Below are 25,949 nucleotides of genomic sequence, written 5' to 3'. Positions count from 1 at the left end.
GAGGTCAACAATAAGTCAGCTGGCATTTATCAAGCCCTTATTATATGCCAGGCACTCTGCAAAGCCCTGAGGTACAAAAAAAGGTGAAAACAGTTTCTGACCTCAAGAAGATCATTGCCGAAGAGACAACATGCAAAGAGCTATGTAAGAACAAGATAAATAAATGTAAATTGGAGGCATTAGAATGAAGGAGTGGAGGTGGAAGGAAGGAAGAGACCAGGAAAGACTTCTTGCAGAAAGTGGAATTTGAGCAGTTTTGAAGGGAGCCAGAGAAGCCAAGACGGGGAGAATGAGAAAAGCATGGGGGACTACAGAGGCACAGAGTAGAAAAGTGGAGTGTCCTTTGTTGTTTTTTGTTTCTTTTTTGGCGAGGCAATTGGGGGTTAAGTGACTTGCTCAGAGTCACACAGCTAATAAGTGTCAAGAGTCTGAAGCCAGATTTGAACTCAGGTCCTCCTGACTCTAAGGCCGGTGCTCTATCTATTGCACCACCTAGCTGCCTCTGGAGTGTCCTTTGTGAGGACTAGGAAAGTCAGTGCTGGATGGTAGAGTACATTGTTGTTGTTCAGGCATTTTACTTGTTGTTCAGTCATGTCTGACTCTTTGTGACCCCATTTGGATTTTTCTTGGCAAAGATACCTGGGGTAGTTTGCCATTTCCTTCTCCAGCTTATTTTACAGATGAGGAAACTGAGACAAACAGGGTTCAGTGCCTTGTCCAGGGTCTAAGGCCAGATTTGAACTCAGGTAGATGAGTCTTCCTGACTCCAGGTCTGGCACTCCATCCACTGTGCCACCTAGATGCCCCTGTAGAGTATATAGAGTAGAATAAAATGTAAAAAGATGGGAAAAGTAGGAAGGATCTAGTTTGTGAAGGGCTATAAAAGTCAAACAGAATTTAATATTTGATCCTGGAGTTAATAGGGAGCATTGGAGTTTATTGAGTCGAAGTTGACATGGTCATACCTGTGCTTTAGGAATATCATTTTGGCCCCTGAGTGGAATGTGAATGGGAATGAGAAGAGATGAGGCAGTGAGACCAAGTAACCAACAGGCTGTGCAGTAGTCCAGGGATGAGGTAAAGAGGACCTGCATTAAGGTGGTGGCTGTATCAGAGGAAAGAGGAATACGCATACAAGAGATGTTGCAGAGGTAGAAATGACAGGATCTGGCAACACATTGGTTATAGGGGAGTGGGAGGGAGTGAGGAGTCAAGGACGATGACTTGTGAGCCTAGGTGACAGGAAGGGTAGTATAATAGGCAAGTTCAGAAGAGATGCTAGAGTAAAATAACAGACATTTTGCATCTCAAGTGAGAGACTGTGGTGCCAAGGAGATCATCAGCTCATCCATGTACTAGCTGGTGCAAAGGATGCCTGGCAGTCCCCCCTCCATCCTCTCTCCATTCCTCCTTCTCTCCCGGAAATGCCTTCACTGACTTATGTTCAATGTTATGCCCTCAGCATTTTTAGAGAATCAATAACAAGAATTGTCCATTTGAGTAATATTTCCGTGCCTTTTAAAAAGCCATAGTTGAAGATGTTATCTGCTGCATTACCCAGAGTATTTTATGCAAGGGGACCCATGTGATAAATCCTGCTGTGTTTCATTTCCAGGAAAAAAATTGTGCTTATGAATGTGGACACTCTCTATCAGACAATGAATACTATGTAACCAATTTGTTTCCCTTTTTACTGTAGCAGCCAAGAAACTTGGAGCCAAATTTAGCGCCCAACGGTAGTAATTAATTTATCTTAAATATCTCTTAACTCCAACCCCTCCTCCCCTGTGGTCTTCATTTGTTTTATCCTTTATTTGTTCTATTTTGCACTCTTTTAAGTTTGGTAAAGCAAGTAGAGTATAAGCAAAAGTAGTAATAATCAAAGGATCAGAATCTTAGATATGACTGATGGTTGGAAAGAATGCTTTCTTAAGTGGAATGGAAAGACACTTGTTTTAGATATGGGGCAAGTAAGAAATGACATTGAACTATTTGAAGACTGGAGAGTGACATTTTTAAAGGTATTGGCCTGTAAGCACTATTGAAAAAGAGAAAGAAAAGGAGGTGTATCAGGGTGAGGGAAAACAAGTTTAGGAAGGTAGGTGGGTGGTGGTAGTGGTGGTGGTGGTGGTGGTGGTAGTAGTAGTAGAAGTAGTAGAAATAGTAGTAGTAGCTAACATTTATATAGCACTTACTATGTGCCAAACAATGTGTTAAGCTCTTTACAATTATTATCCCATTTGACCCTCATAAAAACCTTGGAGGCAGATACTATTGTTATGCTTATTTTACAGTTGAGGAAACCAAGACAAACAGAGCCTAAGTGACTTGCCCAGGGTCACACAGTTAATAAGTGTCTGAGCCTGCTTTTGAACTGAGAGTCTTCCTGATTCCAGGCCCACCACCTAGATGCCTATACAAAATCCATTCATTGTTGGAGATTGTGTTCTATAGCAATAAGATGTATTACATATTGGGGATGGTGAAATTGAATGAATGTAACTGATTTCAGGGAACAGTTTCAAAGGGAGAAGAAATTAGTTCAGATTAAGAAAGGATCTAAGAGGGAGAGATGCCCATGTATAAATGAAATCAGAAAACTTGAAAATAATAGATATATATCCATTTAGATAGCTATATATGAAAATATTTAATATGATTTATTTGTGTTTGTGGAACACTTTTTCTCATAAAGAAAGAAAAATGGCATCGAAATTTGTAGGTAAAAAAGGTTGGCTTCTTTCCCAAGCCTTTAAAATCTATCTTGGAAATGTGTGTATGTATGTATAGCGATAAAAGGAGCTTAACAGATCTCTGGTTCCATCTGCTGGAATAAAGGAAGAAAATATCCATTCCTTATTATCAAAAGATCTCTGAAGAGCTTTTTGGCTTTCAGGAGTAGATTTTTTAAAAATGTATTCATATGTTTTGTGTTTACATTACCTTCATTTCCAAGTATATACCTCCCCCCAACACATCTACACATATACCCCTGCCGAGAAAGTCTTCCCTTGTAACAAAAAAAAAGAGAAAGGAGGATAAAGCAGGTTAGCAAAAATTAACCATCAACCAGTTTTGACAGTATTTATGCATTATTTCACACACCTACTCCCTCAGTAGGGAGAAGGAAATACATTTTCTCATCACTTCTTCTGACCAAGGCCAATTTTGGTTGTTATAATTGAACAGTCTTCAGTTTCCTGTTTGTTTTTATTGCCGTTCCCATTTACCTTATTTTAGTCACTGTGTGTTGTTTTCCTGGTACTGATTCTTTTGCTCTGCATTGGTTTATATGTCTTTCCATGTTGTTGTTATTCAGTTGTTTCAGTCGTGTCAAACTCTTTGTGACCTCATTTGGGGTTTTCTTGGCAGAGATACTGGAGTGGTTTGCCATTTCCTTCTCTAGCTCATTTTACAGTTGAGGAAACTGAGGCAAACAGGGTTCTGTGACTTGCCCAGGATCACACTGCTAATCAATGTCTGAGTTTGGATCTGAACTCAGGTCCTCCTGACTCCAGGACTGGCATTCTATCCACTGTGCCACCTAGCTGTCCTAAGTCTTGCCATAGCAGTAAGATTTTTTAGGAGAACCCATACTTTTTTGCACTCTATATTCTCCCTTCATGTGACCTACCCACTTATTGAGATTTTATCTAAAGGAACAATTTCAGAAACTTTCCTGGAGAGAGAATTCCAAATCCTGGAGGCTGCCACTTGGAATGTTGCAACGCTGCTTTGTTCCTCCCTGAAAGGAGAGAGATTGACTGCCTGCCAACTATTTTTGAATGACTACGGAGTCAGGGGCTGTCCCCCAGAGAGCCTGCAGCTCTCCCACACATAGGTTTTTAGCTCCAACTTCCTAGCATAAGTCCTTATCTCTGCTTTCTTCCCTGCTTATCACTCTGCATCCCCATTCCAAAAGAAGGAACACACACACACACACACACACACACACACACACACACACACACACAGCCTTGAGCACAAAAAACACATACAGATCAAATTTTCAGTTCTTCTTTAGGTGGTTTGAATATTATGTGAGAAATCTAAACCATTCCCTTGTAGCTGGATTTTAGAATGAAATGAAAGAGAAGCATGTGTCGTCTGTTTTTTGCAGATGATAATTATGTTCTAGTCTAGTTGTTATTCTCATAAAATGTTAGAACTGGAAGGGGCCCTCCAAATTATGTCATCTGCCCTTATCCCCTAATTCTGTGGGTAAAATTGAGGCCCAAACAAGTGAAGTGATTTATCTGAGGTCACACAGTTGGTGATGATCAGAAGTAGAATCTAGGCCTCCTTACTCCCAGTTTTAATATTCTACCACATGTTCTATGCTGTAGAAAAAATCCAGAGGACCCGAGTTTTAACCCTGGCTCTGCTACTAATGCTGTCATTTTTCTTCAATTTCTTTGTCTATGGAATAAAATGGGACAGCTAGGTGGAGCAGTGGATAGAGTACCAGCCCTCGAGTCAGGAAGACCTGAGTTCAAATGCTGCTTCAGACATTTCCTAGTGATGTGACCCTGGACACTTCACCCTGTTTGCCTCAGTTTCCTTATCTGTAAAATGAGCTAGAGAGAGAATGGCAGACCACTCCAGGATCTTGGCCAAGAAAACCCCAAATGAGGTCACAAAGAGTGAGACATGACTAAGTGACCACACACACACACAAAGTGTATATATCTATTGTGTGTATATGTATATATATACATACATATAATAAAGGTTTTTAAGGTGAAGTTATAGGATAATACATTTAGAGATGGAAAGGACAGAAACTATTTGTCCAACTGCCTTCTGGTTGTGGTTTGCCCTTCGTTCTCAAAGAGGACTATGACATCAGGATGATGATGACTTAACTTGCAATTGAATTCGATTTGAGTTAGGGAGTGCTATGCAAAGTCACCGGCTTCACTTTCTCCAACTCCCTTATCCAGCAGATGAGGTACATGAAGTTTCAGTCCATGAAAGTTAAGTGATTTGCCCAGTAGAATATTTAACATACAGATTGTTAAATGCCTAAGTAGTGCTCATCTGGATGATATCTGAAGTTTTGATCATTTCCAGACTTCTAGGATGCTAGAGTAGCTTTTTAAGTCACTTTCTGTAGCACTTGGGATTTTGGGAGTGTTGAAGATCCCTTTTCTTTTTGTTCTTTATATTTTTTTGAAGATCTCTTTTCTTATGCACATCCTGGCTGTCATTTAACTTTCAGTGCTCTAGAAAATTCTTGAAGAACGTAAGTTGTATGTGACTAATGTGAAAATATGTTTAATATGAATGTATATATAGAGCCTATCTCAGATTGCATGCTGTCTTGGGGAGGGAGAGAAAATTTAAAACTCAAAAGTTTATTAAAGTGAATGTTGAAAACTAAAAATAAATAGATTTATTAAAAAAAAAAAGAATGTAAGTTGTAGAGAAGGTACTGACCTGCATTTGTAGAGGGATTTTCCTCGTGAGATTTCCCTGTATCAATGGAAGCACCCTTCCTTTCTCTGTTCCTATCCCTCTTAGCACTAACTTGGTTTGCTTGTATATTTCTTGATCTTAGAATATTCAAAACAATTTGTGAGATTCCAGAACAAATAGCCTAGCTGCAGAAATGACTAAAATAATACAGACTCTAGGGGCAGCTAGGTGGCGCAGTGGATAGAGCACTGGCCCTGAAGTCAAGAGGACCTGAGTTCAACACTTGATACTAGCTATGTGACCCTGGGCAAGTCACTTAACCCCAATTGCCTATAAATTTAAAAAAAAATAATAATATAGAATCTAGGTATGTGCCCATCTTTTCCAGTGGGAAATGGAACCATTTTTCCCCATGTACATTGGTGAGAAATGGTGTTTCTCAAGGTAAAGCTGAGAGATTCGACTTCTGAGAGCCTAGATGGCAGAGTGTGTGGTAAATCATTGTAATGCTCCCATGTTCACCTCCAATTGTAAAATAGCACTCCAAATCAAATCCTGGAACAGCAGAACCAGTAAAAGATGGAGTGAAATAATCTCTTAGCCTACAAAACTTGGAAAATTGGCAAGAAAGGCCACTCTCAGGTAAAAGGGGAGCACAGTGCAGGACAGAAAATATCCCAGTAAGCCAGCCGGGTGCCTCAGGGCAACATCAGCATAACATCAGGTAAACAGCCAGGGCCTGCAGGCTCTGGCACAAAGCCAGAGACAGTGCCCCTTCTAACCTGGGTGCAGAGCTTGAATGTAAAAGAAAGGAAAAAGGCCAAGAAAAAAAAAAAGCAAAAAACAACGAAAAAAAACTCTCACCGTAGAAAGTTATTATGGTGACATGAAGACCAAGACACAAACTTAAAAGAGGGCAACAATGTCAAAACACCTATGGGCCAAATCCCAAAGAAAAATGGGAAGTGGTCTCAAGTCCAAAAAAGAACTCAAGGAAGAGCTCAAAAAGGAGCTTAAAAATCATATAACTAAATCATAGAACTAAAATGAGTTATGCAAGAGAAAAAATGAGTGATGCAAGAGAATTATGAAAATTGTTATGAAAAAAGAGTCAACAGCTTGAAAAATTGCTTGAAAAAGGAAGGTGAAACTGAACCTGGGGGAAGACATATCTCAGGTGTAGCAATAATTTTTTAAATGGTAACATCATTCACTGCAAGTAACACCCTATAGGAAGTCTAGAATAGTGGGTTCTAGTTGCTCTTTTCCCATTACCTACCTACTTGTGTGGCACTGACCCGTTCATTTTCCTTCTCTAGGCTTCCCAGTCTGTGAAACAAAATAGGTTGACCTAGATGATTGCTTTCAGTTATAACATGTTATGATCTTTAAGTGATATACTGATTACCCTTAAAAATACTTCTCTAAGAGCAGCTTTTGAAAGACTTGGGAACTCTGACCAGCACAATAGCCAACCACAATTTCCTAGGGCTGGGACTTTGTTTTATTTGACTATATGTGTTTGTTACTTTTATTTCTCTTGCTTTTTCTATGAGGGAGATGGGGGCAGAGGACTTGGGAGAGAGAGAATTCGGACCTGAAAATAAAATAAAATTGAATGAAAAGAAATACTACTGTAAGACCAAGAAATATTACAGAATTCTCCTGTTATATTCAAAAGTGAAACAGAGCAAGGGAGTCTGCCTTTATAGGGAGGGCTGGATTAATTACTTATGAGATTTTCTTGTGGTCTTAACCAAAGAATCCTTGATCTTTCAATGGAAATTTGGCATTGAAGAGTCCCAGGAGGCCTTCCTATTCAGGCATGACTAAATCATTCTTGAGCAAGGGTCTCTGGAAGAATTGACTTCGTTTTTCTCTGTCATGGTATCTGTCAAGTATATGTAAGGGGAGGATGGAACTGTTTTGGAACATTAAGTTCCCACTGCTAAGTGAGACACAGACTAGTATCTTAGCTGAACTTGGACTGTTTTAATAAAGCTGAACAGTATTACGTTGGCATGTTTGAAAGTGATTTACCAGGCATTTAATATACAGATGTTAAAGACCTGACCCCCCCCCCCCCAACACATGAGATTCTCTCATAGGCAAACTCTTGCCTTATCTTGCCTGTTTATCTTTGCCTGTTTTAATGAGGGTTCCATGTCACTTTTTGGCCATTTCCAGAGGATGCTGCCGCATACACAGTCCCTCTTATAGCTCTGCTTTGTGTTGTCATCTTCTAATTCCTGCCTTGATTTCTTCCATTTGTGTTCCCAGTGTTTGGCATGATGCCTGGCGCATAGAAAGCACTTGATAAATGCTCTGACATTAATTTATTCATGAAACTTACAGACACTCAACAAAGAAACGTTAAGTGTCTCATAAGAGACTCATTGAATAGAACATGTAAAGTATGTTCTCTGAAGCCTTTTAAAAAAGTTTTATTAAAGCCTTTTGTTTTTATGTCAGTTGTTTCTAGATACAACCTTTTCCTTTCTGCAGTGAATACTCCCTTGTAACAAAAAGTTAAGCAAAACCAACCAACACTGGGACCATATGTAAGAATGTATGCAGCCTACTACACCTGTAGTTTCCCACCTCTATACCAAGAAGAAAGGGGTAGATTTCATTTTCTGTTTTCCAGAACCGAGATTGTTCATTACAGTTACTCAGATTTTGACTTCCTTTTATGTAGTCATTGTGTATATTGTTGTTTTGGTCATGTTTACTTTGCTCTGATAAAGTTCTTACCACTAGTTGGCACAATTCACTAGTTCCATGACTAGTGTATTAGTGTGCCTTTCTTCCCATTATATTACATTAAGTATTCTCTTTTTTTGTCATCTTTGCTAGTATTCTGTGTGTGAGGTAGAACCTCAGAATTATATTAATTTGGATTTCTTTTATTAATGACAGAACAATCTTTAATATAGTTAATAGTTTGTGATTCTTTAGAGAACGTTTGTTGTTTGCCATTATTTATCCACTGGGACATGATCCATGGTGTTTCTTCTTTGTGTTAAATCTTTATATATCTTGCTTATCTGACCTTTGTCAGAGATTTGATACAGTGATATCCCCCCTCCTCAATAAACAATTTCCCTTTTTATCCTGTCAATATTCTTTTCATCTGAGCAAAAACACTTCAATTTTATTTAATTGAGTTTCTCTATTTTGTCTTTGTGATCTCCTATTTCTTATTTAGTCCTGTATCATAATTGTGAGAAATACCTCTGGTCTTTTTCCCCCAATTTTTTTTTTTTTTGCTTTTTGGTGAGGCAGTCGGGGTTAAGTGACTTGCCCAGGGTCACACAGCTAGTAAGTGTCAAGTGTCTGAGGTCAGATTTGAACTCAGGTCCTCCTGATTCCAAGGCTGGAACTCTATCCACTGCACTGACTAGCTGCCCCTTTCCACCAATTTTTTGATGTATCCATTTAGAATTTATTGCGGTATATGGTGTGAGATGTTGATCTAAACCTACTATTTGCCATACTGTCTTCCAGTTTTCACAGCAGTTCTTGTCAAATAAAAAGTTCTTCCCCAATAGAGAAGGTACCTAATAAATGTTTATTGACTGACAAGTAGTTTATGTTTTCTAGTATATCAAATACTGGATTGTTTCTGGCACAATCTCATCTAGCGCCCCCCCCCCCCTTTAAAGTGATCTACCTTTCTATTTTTAAACTAATATTAAATAATTTTGATGATTACAGCTTTATAATATAACTTGAGGTATAGAAATGCCACACCCTCCATTCTTATTTTTTTTTTCTTTTATCCCATTAAATTCTAGATTTTTTTTCTTCCTCCAAGTAAATTTTGGCATTTATTTTGTCTCATATTTTGGTTCAGTAAAGTAACATATGTCCATTTTAAGGGAAGGAGAAGATGCATACCTTTGTGGATTCTAACAGGTTAGTACTCATTTATGAGATACGGATATGCCTGTTCATAATTGATTAGTTTGTGACTAAATTTCTTCTCTTGTTAATAGAACTCTAGTAATAGTACAACAGGATATGAGCTATGACAACATTTTAGGGTGTTGTCATATTCCTTCAGAAGTGTAGGGTTATCATGCAACACACCATGTCACATGTCTCTGAATACGAGGGAGAAAACCCAACTTGGTTTCATTGGTTTAAATATAGTTGAAGGCTACAGATACAAGGTTGAGAGGAGGAAGTACTATGCAGTGTAGAGGAAATAGCTTTTAAAGATAACTCACTGAAGTACAAAATTGACTTCAGAAGGTTCTGGTAATTGAATTTAAAAAAGAATAGACTTGCTGAAAAGTTCTCTGCTGGATCTGTGGAAGGGAGAAGGGGAAGCAAATTAGGTAAAGTATTTGAAATGGGAATTGGCTAATATAGGAGTGATACTGAGTGCTTAAGAATGAAAATATGTAAAGTTTGAGAAAAGAAAGTAATGCCTAAAGAATTGTGGTGTGGGTACTTAATGTCTCTGAATTGAATTGTGGAAGTGTCTAAACTGGCCGTGACTAGGATTCTTTGTGTTTCTTTAAATGATTACTCTCAGAGTCATTTATATGCTGGTTTAGAGAATGATAGCTCCCATTCTAACCTTTTGTGTATGCTTTTATATATTAAACATGTAAAAACTTTTGCCCTGTGCTAGTTTCAAGGCAGGAAATTTTGAAACCTTATACTTTTTTTTTGTTTTGCCAAAAGAAATATTAATCATAGAATACAGAATGCCCTGTGACCATCCTAATATGCCATGAGCAAAGTAACTTATTACTAGTTACGGTTCATTGTTAATGTGTAATGTTTCTTGAGGAAAGTAACTATTACTAATTGGGATCTTTTTTGGGTGTCCTAGGTTTGGCACACTGTTACCTTGTGTCTTTCCCTAACTTGTAAAATGCTGGTTGGGATTGTGCAAACCTAGGAGGGTTAGTGTATATGTTGAGGTCATGAGTTGGATAACAGAGGTAAGATACTCCCCAAATCAGTAAATTAGATGATAAGTCCAAATCTGTTGTTGTTGTTCTATCATATCCAATGACCTCATTTGGAGTTTTCTTGGCAGAGATACTGGAGTGGTTTGCCATTTCTTTCTCCAGCTCATTTTACAAATGAGGAAACTGAGGCAAGTAGAGTTAAGTCACACAGCTAGTAAGTGTCTAAGACCAGATTTGAATTTAAGAAGAGGAGTCTTCCTGACTTCAGGCCCAGCACTTTATCCACTGTGCCACCTAGCTGCCTAATTTAATAAGGGAAAAAGACAATGGCCTTCAATTTGGTTTTTAAAAGTCAATTATAGAATTACAAGTTGAGGATGCATGGATAGACAACCCTTCACATTGAAGGGATCTGACTGGGCATTTTATGAGCAATAAGAGTCAGCATTATGCTATGGCAGCTGCAAAAAAAGCTAACCAAATCTTAGACTTAATTAAATAAGGGCATAGTGCCCAGAACAAGGTAGGTAATAGTCACATTGCATTTTGTCCTGTTAGACTGCATCTGGCTTATTAAGTTCTGGGCACTGCATGTTAGGAACACTGACAAATTGAAGTTTGGATAATGATTGGGGCTAGAATCCATGTCTTATGAGGATTCCTCAAAAAAAATCGAGGCAGAAGAGAATATGTAGGGAAGACATGATAGTTGTCCTCAGGTATTTTAAAGGCTGTGAAAGGGAGAATAGATTCATTCTACTCTACCTTAGATAGCAGAATCTAGGAAGGAGTAGCAGATATGCCAAACAGTAAATTTCTGCTGGAAAAACTTTCCAATGATTAGAGCTGTCCAGACAGAAGTGGTGTAGGCTGCCTGTCTCAGGAAGTAGTGCGTTCCTGTTACTGGAAGTCTTCAGGCAGAGAGACTGAACAATTACTTGTCATGCACATTGTCAGAAAGATTCCTATCCAGTTACAGGTTGGGCTAATTCACTTCTGAGGTCCCTTCCAACTCTTGAGATATTCTAAGGTTTCTGTTTGCATTTCTGAAGTATTCTATGCCTCATAAGATGATTCACTGCAAGGCAGCGAAATAGTAGAGAGAGTGTCAGAGTTAGAGTTAGAAAAATCATGGATTCAGAGCCCAGCTGTGACCCTGAACAAGTTAATTCACTTTTCTGAACCTAAATTTCCTCTTTTGTAAAGCAGGAATAACGGTAGTTTCACCGCCTGCCTCTTATACTTTGTAAATCTTAAAGGCACTGTATAAATGTGAATTTTCTTTTTATATTTAAATTACAAGATCCAGAAAATTCTCTATGCAGGGAACTTTAGGAGCATTCTTATTACATACAGATATACCTGTAGCTATAGACCTGGGGTAGGTACTAATTAATGCCAGTTATGGTTATGCAGTAGCGAAAACCCATGTGTAGGAGTAGAAATGTTTGTCTGTTATTTTCCAGAGAGATGATGAGGGGGAAAATCATTCAGGGCACCAAGAAGATCTTTTAGTTCTATCTTCATGCTAATGTTAAAGCATGATTTATTTATTTACAAAGGCTTCCTGGCAATTAGAGTATTACAAGGTAAATTTGAAGAGATGTCACTTCTATCACTGATGGAATCATTGACTGGTATTTAGACTTTGGAAGCTCTTAGGCTAAAATTTGAACTCTGGCTTTAATAAATCATGATAAAAAGTTATTGCCAGCTCATATGCTGGTGTACAGAGTTAGAGAATTGGGAAGCTAGGAAGGCAGAAGTTTCTGGTCCCACCCTGTCACTGTTGTAGTCATTCATTCCTACCTTCCCTCCATGGATGGCTCCACGATGCCCACCAACTGGATGCCATTTACTCTCTTAGACAGTCTTCTCATCCAGTCTGGCTCACCACCCCCAGTTAACAATGTGGAAGTATCTTATGCAGAGCTTCTTTTTGCAAATGGAGGCTCTGAGATTCCAAAGAGAAAAAGAAAGTCCATGATAATACTCCCAGTCTGCCTTGCAGTAGCTTGGGTAGGAATGTTTCTGTCACATCTTTAGGGTTCTAGGAGGGGAGAGAGAACCAATGAACCTTAGTGCTTGAAGGGCCCTTAAGAAATCATTGGAAGTGTTGATATAAATTCCTATATTTTTAGTGCCTATTTCATTGTGAACATTTATAGTACCAGAAAAGGAGATGGGCTGCTTCTATAGCCAGAGTTAGAAATGTCAAATAGATGGACATCTCAGAATCTTGTACTGACATTGGTGAAATATTTAGAAAAAAAAAAAAGAAAGAAGGGCCTCTGTGTTGAGCATCCTTCTTTGGAGGATTTTCGGACAGTCATGGACAAGAATCAGCTAGCATAAGAAGGCATGAATGGGTTGGGATCCATATTGGTAGAGGGAATAACCATACTGATGATATAGATCCACAGCAAGTAAGATTCTATATTAAGTCAGTTTTGGCAGAGGAAATGTTTTGCTTCTTCCCATTCAGCTCTAGGAGATGGTTACCAGAGGCAGTGTGGTACAGTAGAAAGAGCATTAGATCCAAATTTAAAAAAAAAACATTTATTTGTTGTTTTTGTTTTTCAGTCATTTCCAGTTCTTTGTAATCCATTTGGAGTTTTCTTGGCCAGGATACTGAAGTGGTTTGTCATTTCCTCCTTCAGCTCATTTTATAGATGAAGAAACTGAGGCTAACAGGGTTAAGTGACTAGCCCAGGATCACACAGCTAGTAAGTGTCTGAGGCCAGATTTGAACTCAAGAAGAAGAGTCCTTCTGACTCCAGGCCAGGCATTTCATCTGCTGTGCCACCTGACTAATACACATACACCCCCCCCCCCACACACACAGAGTACTCCATAAACTTTAGCTGTATAAATTAAATGATGATGATAGAAACTGACATTCCATTTTATTTTGGTTCTTTAAGCCAGTATGTCTTTATTCAGCAAGCATTTATTAAGCACCTCTGTATGCATAACAATGTCCAAGGCTCTAAAATGCTTTTAGAAAGTCAGGTCCTGGATTGGGAAAAGATAAATCATTCACACACTATTCAATCACAGAATAACTACAAAATAATGTGTACTAATATAAGACAATAGAAACTGACCAGTAGGATTATACTGTGTTAGATCTTCCAGGGACTTTAGAGATAATCTAATTTAACCCCTTAGTTTTTTACACATAAGGAAAGTGAGTCTCAAGAAGACACTGAAAAATGTACAGAAAATTAGTTATCAGATTTAGGATTTGACCCCAGTTCTCTTTGACTGCCTGTCTCATGCCCTTCTATTATCTGTAGTATCTAGCATTTCTTATGGAAGATGCTGCTTAAATGGTTACTAAATGAGTAAATGCATAAATGGAGCTTTGAACTTGGCCTCAAGAACCAGGTCAGAAATTACAGACTTTGTCCCTGGCAGAGATGGGTGGGGAGATGGGTTGACTAGACATTTTGTGTAAGAAGGAGAATGTTATGAGCAAAGCCACAGAGATGGAATGAGATATGCACGGGTAGACTGGAACACCATAGTGGGGATCTGGGAGGTCTCGCTCTGTCTGACCTGGGGATTAGATCTATGAATAGACACACCATGATAGATGCTGTTCTTTTTGCCATGCAGACACACGTAGATGCTTGGGGGCAGAGACTTCTCCTTTTTGTTTTTGTATTGTCAGTGTCTACTATAATTCCTGGCACCAAAAAAAATATGTGCTAAGTAAATAGTTATTGAACTGAATCTTTTATTTACGTGTCAGACATCTCCTAGTCAACGTAAATGAGTAAAGGTAGGAGTGAAGCAGTGATGAAAACTAGCCTCCTTTTCTGCCCCCTGATCCTCCCACCCCAAGAATGAGGTCATTGAAGCTCATTTTAATGTCAATCTTGGGAATACTTATTGAGAGTATAACAACCTACAGGTTTTAGTAGTCAAACACTAAACAACAATTTTTGGTCACCAGTTAAGAAAGACATAATCACATGTTTACATAACAGTTTAAGGTTTGCAAAAGCTTTTTTCTCATAACTTTGTGGCTAGTGTAGGCATTATTATCCCTATTTAGTGTGAACATTATTATCCCTATTTTAACAGACTAGAAAACTGAAGTCCAGAGAAGTTTGCCAATGGTAAACACTACTAATATAATTGTCAGGACTAGGATTTGAACCCATATCTTCTGGCTGAAACCAGCACTATGTACACTAGACTGTCTTTTGGGATTGATCCTGTTTGACCTCAGCCAGGGGAAGGTCTGCAGCACCTCTCCTCAGTTACCTATCCCCACCCACATATGTAATGAGCAGGGTTGTAGTGCATGGGGCTAGACCATAATTTTAGAGGAGCTACGTAAGTGCTTTAACAATAATTATATATAAAGGACTTAGAGTAACTACAGTATTAGGTCTTTGACCTAAGATGTTTTCCCCTAGATCGAATACTGGGCCTGGAGTCAGGAAGATCTGAGTTCAAAATTGGCCTCAGACACTTACTAGCTGTGTGACTTTGAGCACACTAGCTGTGTGAGCTCTGTTTGCCTCAGTTTCCTCAACTGTAAAGTAGACATAATAATAGCACCTACCTTTTAGGTTGTTGTGAGGATCAAATGAGGTAATATCTGTAAAAGCTCTTAGCACAATACCTAGTATATAATAGGTTTTATAGAAATGCTATTCCTTTCTCCTTTCCTTCTCTTAGTATTGTAGCTACTCACAGTCCTTTTCTTGTTAAAGCCCAAAAGGTAGCTATGAAAAAACTTTTTAATACCTTTTAATTATATGTTTCCCACACCTTTTCTGAGCAACTAGGTGGCACAGTGGATAGAATGCTAGGCCTGGAGTCTGGAAGATTTATCTTTGTGAGTTCAAATCTGGCCTCAGATATTAGCTGTGTGACCCTGGACAAGTCACTTAAACCTGTTTGCCTCAGTTTCCTCATCTGTAAAATAAGCTGGAGAAGGAAATGGCAAACCACTCCAGTGTCTTTGCCAGGAAAACCCCAAATAAGATCATGAATAGTAGGACACAACTGAAATGACTGAACAACAATACCTTTTCTGAAGACAAATGAGAGATAATAGTTGAAGAAGTATTAGTGAAAAGAACCCCTAGCTTTGGAGACCAGGGTTCAAGCCCTGTTTCTGATCCTTACTATGTGACCTTGAGTAAGTTACTTCTTCCTGAGCCTTCGTTTCCCCTTCTGTAAAATGGGGGGGCTAACTTCCCAGGTCCATCCTTTCCAGTGCTAGATCTATGAAAAGCTAAAGGAAGTCAGTGGAAAAGTTCCAGTTTGAAGGATACTTTGTGGTAAAGTAGTCCCAACGTTGTGCTTAGAGGATTATTTGTAGAGGCAGAGGCTTGTGAAGTTAATTTAGCTTTTATCTCCCTTTGCCAGTAAAGAGCACAGGAAAATGAGTGCTGACTGCTTTATGTTGAACTATATTTGGGGAAAATGACATGTCCTGGTCTCTTGATTGGCAAATCTGCAAAGAATAAAATATGGAAATAGCACTATCTTTAATGTATACGGAAGCAGATGCTGAATTATCTCCTTCCCAAAGGGCTGATGTCTTTCTCAGATGGAAAAGCTCAATGTGCATTTGAGGAAATGACACAGAACAGCTACTATATATGGGAATTTTTGCAGAACCCAGCTGTCAGAGACGTGTGATAAATGATGGACTCAGTTTGACTTCCAGTCCAGCTGTTTCTGTGATCATATGCCTTTGGTATCTTGAGTCATTTTTTCCAATCCCTCATTACCTTGAAAGCTGTGTCTTATTAATCCTATTTCTTCCAGAGATAAATGAAGCCTACCCCATTTGGGTGCCATTTGATGCTTCTTTTCCCAAGTGATTTGAAATCTCCGATCCCATTTGGTTCTCACAGCAAGCTTATGAGGTGAAGCTCCCTGAAGGCAGAGTCTTTTTTCATTTTTTGTCTTTTCTGTTTCTGGCATCTAGTACATACAGTGCCTGGATTATGGGTACTTGATAAATAATTATAGATTGAATGATAAGGTAGGTAAATGTTTTATAGGTGAGAAAAATGAAGCAGAGAGAGGTTGTCACTTTCCAGGGATCATGCAACTGGTAGCAGAACAGAACAGCTAAGACTGAAACCTGAAATTGCCCTCTCCAGAGTTACTAGTGATCTCTTACTTACCAAATCCAATGGCCTTTTCTCAGTCCTCGTTCTCCTGCCCTTCTTTGCATCTTTTGACACTGTTGATCACTCTCTCCTCCTTGATATTCTCTTCTCTCTTGGTTTTCCTCCTCCCTATCTAAGTGTTCCTTCTCTGTCTCCTTTGCTGAATCATCCTCCAGATCATGCCCTCTAATAGTAGTTCCCTCAGTATTCTTTTCTGGGACCTCTTCTCTCTCTGTGCTACTCCACTTAGTGATCTCATCAGCACCCATGAATTCAATTACCATCTTTAAGTTGTTAAATCTGAAATACACCTTTCTTGTCCCAACCTCTCTGCTGACCTCCAGTCTTGCATCTCCAACAACCTTTCAGACATCTCGAATTGGATGTCCAGGAGACATCTTAAACTCATTATGTCTAAAATTAAACTCGTTATCTTTACCTCTAAGCCCTCTCCCCCTCCCACCTTCCCTATTACTGTCGAGGTCAACACCCACCTCCCAGTTTCTCAGGCTCACAACCTAGGATCCATCCTGGACTCCTCACTATATCTCACCTCCCATATCCAAGCTGTCCTCAAGGTCTCTTGATTTCACCTTTGTAAATATCTCTCTTATACCTCACCTTTTTTCCTCTGATACTACCACCACTCTAAAGCAGGCCTCATGACCTCACACCTGGATTATTCCAATAACCTGTTGGTAGATTTGCCTGCCTCAAGTCTCTCCTCACTCCAGTCCATCCTCCATTCAGCCACTAAAGTGATTTTCCTAAAACTTAGGTCTGATTATGTCACTTCTCTACTCAATAAACTCCAATGGCTTCCTGTTGCTTCCAAGAGCAAATACAAAATGTCCCGTTTGTTATTCAAAGCCCTTTATAACCTAACCCCCTCCTACCTTTCCAGGCTTTTTATACCGTATTCCCCAACATCATACTCTTTGATCCAGTGACACTAGCCTCCTGGCTGTTCCACAAACAACAGGAACATCTCTTTGCTCCAGGCATTTTCTCTGGCTATCCCCCATGCCTGGAATGGCCTCCTCTTTCTCCAACTATTGATCTCCCTGGCCTTCTTTAAATCCCAACTAAAATCCCAGCTTCTACGGGAATGCTACCTTAACCCCTCAGTTCCAGTGCTTTCCTTCCTGTTTCCTATTTATACTATATATAGCTTGCTTTGTGTATATTTGTTTGCATTTTGTTTTCCCCATTAGATTGTAAGCACTTTGAGGGCAGGGACTGTCTTTTGCCACTTTTTGTATCCCCAGTGCTTAGCATGGTACCTGACCCATAGTAGGCATGTAATAAATGTTTTGTGAATTGAATTGAACCCAGGTATTTATATTCTTAGTTAAGGGGCAGCTAGGTGGCACAGTCGTTAGAGTCAGGAAGACTCAAGTTGAAATTCAGCCTCAGACACTGGCTGTGTGACCCTGAGCAAATCACTTAACCCCTGTTTGCCTTAGTTTCCTCATCTGTGAAATGGAGATAATAACAGCATCTACTTCCCAGAGTTGTTGTGAGGATTCAATGAGATAAAAAAATTGTAAAGCACTTAACACAATGCATGGCACATAGTAAGAACTATATAAATGTTAGCTATTACTATTATTGGTTTAAGAGTCCTCTCCTCTAAGAAAACTTGAAGAATTGTGGGAAAAAAACCCGTTCACTGCTAAAGAGCTAATCATATTTCAGTGACAGTACTTGATCACTTGAACTGGGGTTATCAGATAAGTAGAGCATAGGATACAATGATGATGATGATGACAATAAATAATAGCAACATTTATATAGTGCTTTAAGGTTGCAAGGTGCTTTACAAATATTATCTCTTTATGTCTTCTCAACAACCCTGAGCTAATGGGTGCTGTTATTATCCCCATTTCACAGATGAAAAAACTGTGGCAAATAGAGGTTAAGTGACTTGCCCAGAGTCATACAACTAGTGTCTGAAGTATGATCTGAACTCAGATCTTCCTGTCTCCCAAGTCCAACACTCTGTTCACTGCACCAGCTGCTGCTTAGGATAGATCATAGGATCATGTGAAGCATTTATTAAGTGCCTGCTGTGTGCCATGCACTTTGTGAGTTGCTGGGGGTACAAAGATAAAAATGAGATCCTTCCTGCCCTCAAGGAGCTTGCAAACAACATGTCCAAAAATAAACAGAAATGACATGACCTCAGAATGAAGGAAGGCCTAACAACTGGAGATCAGGACATCAGTTTGGCTGGGACAGAGTGTGTGAAGGAGAATAGTGTTCAATCAACCATCTGAAGGGCTCTAAATGCCAAACAGATGGGTCTGTATTTTGCCCTAGCTTCTTGATCAATAGTGTGACATTGTCAGATCCTCTGCTTTAGGAATCTTAATTTAAGAGCTCAGTGGAGGTGAATTGAAGAGGGGAGAAACATGAAACAGGGAGACCCTTTTTTTTTTTTTTTGGCTAGGCAATGAGGTTAAGTGACATAGCTAATAAGTGTTATGTGTCTGAGGTCGGATTTGAACTCAGGTCCTCCTGAATCCAGGGCCAGTGCTCTATCCACTGCGCCACCTAGCTGCCCCCAAGGAGACCGATTTTGAGGCTGTTATAATAGTCCAGTTGAGATGTGATTAGTGCTTGAACAAGGGTGGTGGTGGTAGTATGAGTGGAGAGAAGCCGGCAGATGCAAGAGATGTTCTGGAGGTAGAATCAACAGGACTTGGTAACTGATCAGATAAAGTGAATGAAGGAGAGTAAAGACTGGAAGATGACTCCAAGGTTGCAAAATGGGTTGACAGAGGGTGATAGAACCCTTTGAGAAATAGAGAAATAGAAGAGGTGGGTATTGGGGGAGACTGATAGTGCACTTTATATAAGTTGACCATGAGATATACCCACAGGACATTCAATTCAAAATGTTTAAAAGTTAGTTGATGATGTTGGATCAGATCTCTGGTGAGTAGGACTGGATTTAAAGATCTGGAAGTCATCTGCATAGAGATGGTAACTGAACCCTCAGGAACTGTGGAAATGAGTTTGTGTTCCTTTTTTCTTTTATTTCCCCTATTTCCTCTTGCCTTCTCTTTGCCTTTTCCTTTCCTCTTTTGTGTCCCTTAATTGTCACAACTGGGAATTTGAATGCAGCTCTTAATTACCCTCATAGAATAAAGTTTTATTTTTCTTGTTCTTATTTAATAAAATAAACAAATCAACAAATGAATTGAATGTTATATGTTTCTTTCTCTTGCCTTTAGAAATATAAATTTCAGAGCAGGGCCTGACCTGCATTAATAGTGGGAATTTTCTTATTGGGAATTCCCTATTACCATTAAAATCACAAAGAGAGAGATATGGGGAGAGGAGAGAGAGAGAGAGAGAGAGAGAGAGATTTCATTTTGAAAACAAAACCAAAAACCTCACCTTAATTTAAATGACCTGTATTTAGGTGGTCATTTTTTGTGGTCTTTGCCTCATGATTTAATTTTAAGTTCCTCACTCCTGTCTGCCAAAGATGATTCTGCCTGGTGTATATTTGAATTAGTCCATATGGTTTTTCCATTCCTAATGGATTAAGGGTTTTGAATTTTTAAAGAGTAAAATGAAATTAATTTGCTTTTAAATAATATCTGTAATAAATTGGTAAAGAGCATCTAAATGTGTATTTACCTAGTTTTAAGGCGAGTGCTATGTACTTATTTCAGCAGTTCAACTTTGAATGAGTAGAGATTTTACCCCAGACAACTCCTTTCTTTTCTTCACTTCTAATTAACAGCAGTGCCAGATGACTATGACTAAGGATGGCTAATGGAACATTTTAATATCCCTTTCTGCAATCACACCAGAATGACTTCTTTTCAAGTGATATCCCTAAAGGGGCATTACTAGGGAGAAAGCTTGGCAAAGTGGAAAGAGGACTGTATTTGGAGTCAGAAGCTGAATTCTAATTCCTTCAAGGCTCAGCTCAAGTGCCTGGTAAATTGTCTTTGCAGATGTGCTAAGCCAGGTTGAGGGTAACCAACCTGCCTCAAACCTGTCTGAGTTAGGGAGATGTCTACCTTGAGCACGTGAAGACATCCCCTAGAGGAATGGGTGGATGAGAACAATTTGTTCCAAAAGGCATGACGGTAGCTGAAGCAGATGCTGTGGAGTGCTTAGAGCTTGGTCAGACATCAAAGACACCATGGTTATCCACTGCATCCCAGGCCATCTCCAGACATCTTGACTTTTGTTCTGCCACTGGAATTCAGTGACTGTGGAAGAGAGAGTGAGACTGACAACTTTGTGCAACTCTGCCTCACTTAAATCCAATTCACAGGCAAATCAAGACATTACTAGGATGTTATTGGTCCTCTTCACAAATGAAGGGACAAAACCAACAGCACCAACCTTCCAAAAGAAGCCATTCCCTGTCTTCCTTAATCTTAGGAACCTCCTCTGAGATCACCCCCCAATTTATACTGGATGTATCTCATTTGTACATAGTTGTATGCATATTGTCTCCTCTTTGAGGCTATGAGCTCCTTGAAAGCAGGGACTTTATTGTTGTTTTTTTTTGGGGGGGGTGGTCTTTTTTTTGTATCTTCAGTGCTTAGCACAGTGCCTGACACATAAGCACTTTAAAAAATGCTGGTTGACTAAGTATAATAAGTTCAACTATGTTTTTGCTTACTGTTTTGCTTTTCTATGGAAATGAATTTTACTAAAGATAAAAAAGGGCCCAGTGAAGAATGCTTTTTAAAACTGGCTTCTTTCACCTCACCATTTGACAGTCCATAGGTTTGTGTCTTAGAGGGATTGTTCATTGGACCTACAAGTTAACTGTTCATTTGAACAAACTCAGAATAATCCAGAGAATGTGATGTTGAGATGTGGACCTCTGTCTTGTTTCAACACCACTGTATAATATTTGCATGATAAAAGCATAGGCTCGTTGTTGTAATGTTGGAAGGGATCTTAGAGTTGATTTAATCCAGCCTTTCCATTTTACAAATGAGAAAACTGAGAACCAGAGAAGTGAATTTTAATTCAGATTCTCTGACTCCAAATCTATCATTCTTTCCACTGTACTACATTGCCTCAGTTTTAATCTGTTAATGTGGTTGAACCAAGAAACAAAAGGATATTACATTTCACAGAAGTAAATTTAGGGAAATTGAGAAATTTCCACTGGGTAGAGTTGGGGTAGTATCACAGAAGGGTGTGGTGATAATGAGCTACAACAAAGTGGAGAGAGAGTCTGGGGTGAAGTAATGGGGAAAAAATGAGAGTTTTAGAGTAATTTGGGTAACTCTAGCAATGATTTAAATATGAAAACATGAAGAAAATAAAATTACTTCATAGAAATAGCAACATGGCATATTTAGAGAGTGTAAATAAAATGATCCCTATGGGTTTATAATAGTCTTTGTGTTTTTATAGCTTAGTTCAGCTTGCTTCAGTTTTTGGGAGAGATAGATTTTATATTCATTGAACATTTGGATATGGCTATATGCATGGTTGTATGCTAAGCACTTGCATATCGGAACTCATAGCATCACTGATTAAAAGTTGGAAAGGGGGGCAGCTAGGTGGCTAGTGGATAGAGCACTGGCCCTGGAGCCAGGAGGACCTGAGTTCAAATGTGGCCTTAGATCAAACACTTGACACTTACTAGCTGTGTGACCCTGGGCAAGTCACTTAACCCCAATTGCCTTTAAAAAAAAAAAAAGTTGGGAAGGATGGACTCTAGAACCCAAGTCCAATCCCCGAGTTTTATAGAAGAGGAAACTGAGACACAAGGAGGGTAAGTGACTTGCTCAAGGTTACATGGTACCTAATTATAGCTTCACGTAGTGAAAATTAGACTATATGCATCCACTTCAGGAAATTCATTCTTCATATTAATCAGGACCTAAATAGTCAGGAAGACCTGAGTTCAAATTTGATTAGACACTTGTTAGCTGTGTGACCCTGGGCAAATCACTTAACCCTGTTTGCATCAGTTTCCTCCTCTGTAAAATGAACTGGGGAAAAAATGGCAAACCACCCTAGTATCATTGCCAAGAAAATCCCAAATGGGATCATGAAGAGTCGGACACAGCTGAAACAACTGAACAACAATGTCTATAGTAAAGAGTCTGGATTTAAAACCAGATTCTCTGGTTCTAGAGCTTTTTCCACTATACCATATAGAGAGAATGTAAACAAAATACCACCAGCATTTGAAATAGTTTAGAGTACCTAGATTCTAAATTTAAAACAAAGATGGAATCAATTAAAATGATGTGTCAGCCCTTAGTAATTTAGTTTCCTGATAAACTAAGTATAACAGCAGTGGTCACTAGAGGGCAGTGTTTCCAATAACATTGAGGATGAACTTTTCAGGAGTATGCGTATGCCTGTTAGTTTTCAGTTAGTCAAAAAAAAAAATTCTTACCTCCAGTTTAGGGACATCTCCCTCTTTTTCTCCCTCCTCCTCCCCTTCCTTTCCCTCTTTCCCTGTCCCTATGGATCACCATCATCATTATGAGGTACTTGATGATATATTCCCTAGACATTTGTAAGAGGACAAAGTCACTGGAAAGGACTGTCAAAATCATCTACTTCAATCCCTTCATTTTACAGATGTATAAATTCACCAACACATTCAAATTAGATAGGCACTACATTTTAATCTGGTTTAGACCCCACTCGGCAATGATGTAGGCTGTATGTGGCCTATGGACTGCATGTTTGATACCTTTGGCATAGGGTCCTCCTGATGAGAAAACATATAGAGTACGTATTTCAACATCTGCTTCCTAATCATGGTTGATAAAGTGAGTTTATTTTCCCTGCCTATTACTTGTTCAACATCTGCTTTCAAAATTTTTCTAGATATTACTAACTTTTAATACTTTTTTTTTAAATTTTGAGTTCCAAATTTTCTCCCTTCTCCCTTCTTCCTTCACCACCTCCCTCCCTGAGACAGTAAGCAATTTAATAAAAGTTACACATGTGCAAGCATGAAAAACATATGCTATTAACTTTTAAAACCACTCATTGCTACTAGTTCTCACCTGGGGTCAAGCAGCTCATGTCTAAATCTTGTACCACAGGAGACAACCCTTCAAATACTTGAAAATAGATATTATGTCTGTGTTTGTCCCACCCCTCCTTTCTTCTTATGTCCATAACTTCCCCTACCGCTTTCTCTACCTCTTAGGAGGCAAAGAAGGTAAAACCCTGGACCCAAAATCAGGAAGACTTGGGTCAAATCTTGCCTCAGACACTTAATAGCTGTTTTGTGAAGTTGGGCAATTCATTTAACCTCTGCTTGCTTCAATTTCCTCAACTGTAAAATGGGGATAATAGCACCTACTTCCCAGGGTTGTGAGGATCAAATGAGATAATATTTGTAAAGTGCATAGTGCCTGAGACATTAGATGGTGCTGTATAAATGCAATTATTATTATTGTCATCATCATTATCTAGAGACCTCTCCCTATCATGTAGGACGTACACAAAGAAGTCTGAGAAACCCCCTCAGGAGCTTTTCAGTCTGGTTGGGAAACAGGATAGATACACAAAAAGATGAATAAAAATGAAAGGTAACAAAATGCCAAGTGAGTGGATAGAATACTGCCCTAATACCAGAGGAGATCAGAAAAAGGCCTGGTTTTTTTAGGTCTGGCCAGGCTGATTTGTGAAGACTAGGCAACAAAACATTTATTTCAATTACATAATCACGTATTAAATACCTTTCGAACAACAATAATTCAGACACTTCAAGCAAAAAAAAAAGGTAATTATTTAGGACCTTTCTATCAGTGATTAAATACTTTCTCCCTCCTAATATCATTCAACACTTAAAAAACTAATTACCCAACTGTAATTGCTTGGACTGGGAACCACTCGGGTGTTATTTTGCCAGTCATTCATGTAAGCTATTACCGATGATTATAAGCTGTTCATAGCTTGTATTCAGTGTATCTGGAGAAACTTAGGATAATAAAGAAATTACCATTTTGCAGCAAATAATTAAGAACATAGATTTTTTTTTTTTATGTTAACTTCCTTAGAACTTTTACCAAGGAGGATGGAGAAGATTATTGGATAAATGGATACTGTTGACTAAGTTAATTATCATAAAGCTAAATCTGCTTTTATTTGTTTTTGGTCAATTAACTTCCAATACTGACCACAAGTATCTTTTGAAGCTCTAATAATTAGATTCACAGTTAATTCCTGTATGAATCCATGCACAAATTATTCAATGAGTGGGCCTTTTGTATGATCCTAGCATAGAAAGTACCCGTTCCTTTGGTCATGGTCCACCAGTGGTTGAAATTTCCTTCTTACTTCTTTGATATAAGTTAATAAGCCTATGGAGTTGTTTGGGAGTAACACAAGCCATTTCCACCTTAGTGTAGGTTTAGTTTGTCAAACCAGCTAGATAGTTACTTAGCACAGTGGAGGGAACTGAAGCAGACATATAATCTTTGAAGGGATGGATTGTAGTATTGGTACAGTGCCCTGGGCAGCTAGTGTAGTTACCATGTAGGTGTCAGCTCCTAGACAGAGAGAAAGAGAGAGTAGAGGATTATAGTGACCTGGAGGGAGCTTAGATACAAAAAGCAAATTTTGCCTGCTTCAGAGTTTTGCTTGGGAACTCTGGTATCTTGGGAGGAGACAGAGACAGAGACACAGAGAGAGAGAGGGAGGAGAGAGAGAGAGAGAGAGAGAGAGAGAGAGAGAGAGAGAGGGAAGTCATGCATACCTCTCACTCCACTATAATGGATCAAAACTTTCTTTACTTAATAAGAATTTTTTTACTAGTAGGTAGTTGGGGGAAGATTTTTTTTTAGGGCCGAGAGAGAGAGGGGAAGGTGATCTTGCATTTTTATTTATTTATGAGATAACTCATAGTAAAGTCCTTTAGGTCCTAGAATCAGGAAGACTCGAGTTCAAATCCAGACTTAGGCACATAGTGACTGTGTAACCCTGGGCAAGTCACTTAACAGTCTTAACTGTTAAGTTAAAACCTTACTTTCCTCAGCTGTAAAATGGAGATTATAATAGCACCTCTCCAGCTGGTTGTAAGGAGAAAATGAAATAATATTTGTAAACTACTCAGCATAGTACCTGATTCATAGGAGACGCTTAATAAATGTTTATTCCCTTCCCTGCTTTCTCTGCCCCTTTTAAATCTTCTGTACTAGTAAAGGCATTGACATGGATAATGAAAGCTGATTGTTTTCTTTTTCTATTTTTACTGTTGTTCAATTGTATCTGACTCTTTGTGACCCTATTTGGGGTTTTCTTGCCAAAGATACTGGAGTGGTTTGCCATTTCCTTCTCCAGCTCATTTTACAAATGAGGAACTGAGGCAAACGGGGTTAAGTGTTTTGTCCAGGGTCACATAGCTATTAAGTGTTTGAGGACAGATTTGGACTCGGGAAGAGGAGTCTTCCTGACTCCAGACCCAGCACTCTATCCACTGTGCCACCTAGCT

General features: G+C 38.9%; 1 protein-coding gene across 2 annotated transcripts in view; it reads left to right on the top strand.

The window, feature by feature from the left end:
- LOC114046256 (LIM and senescent cell antigen-like-containing domain protein 1) overlaps positions 1-25,949 on the top strand; it is a 208,917-nt gene that overhangs the window by 78,552 nt on the left and 104,416 nt on the right. The window contains exon 1 of one of the 2 annotated variants that reach the window (XM_027866535.1): positions 9,649-9,761. The exons of the other annotated variant lie outside the window; for it this stretch is intronic. The gene's annotated coding sequence lies outside the window, so the exon portion shown is untranslated. Of the gene's footprint in view, positions 1-9,648; positions 9,762-25,949 lie in introns of those variants that run through there. 2 annotated transcript variants of the gene reach the window in all.

This window comes from Vombatus ursinus, unplaced genomic scaffold (genome assembly GCF_900497805.2).
Source record: "Vombatus ursinus unplaced genomic scaffold, bare-nosed wombat genome assembly UNPS02014781.1, whole genome shotgun sequence".
Lineage (NCBI taxonomy): Eukaryota > Metazoa > Chordata > Mammalia > Diprotodontia > Vombatidae > Vombatus > Vombatus ursinus.
Note: the sequence above shows the minus strand (reverse complement) of the source record. Positions and strands in the feature narration are given on the sequence as shown.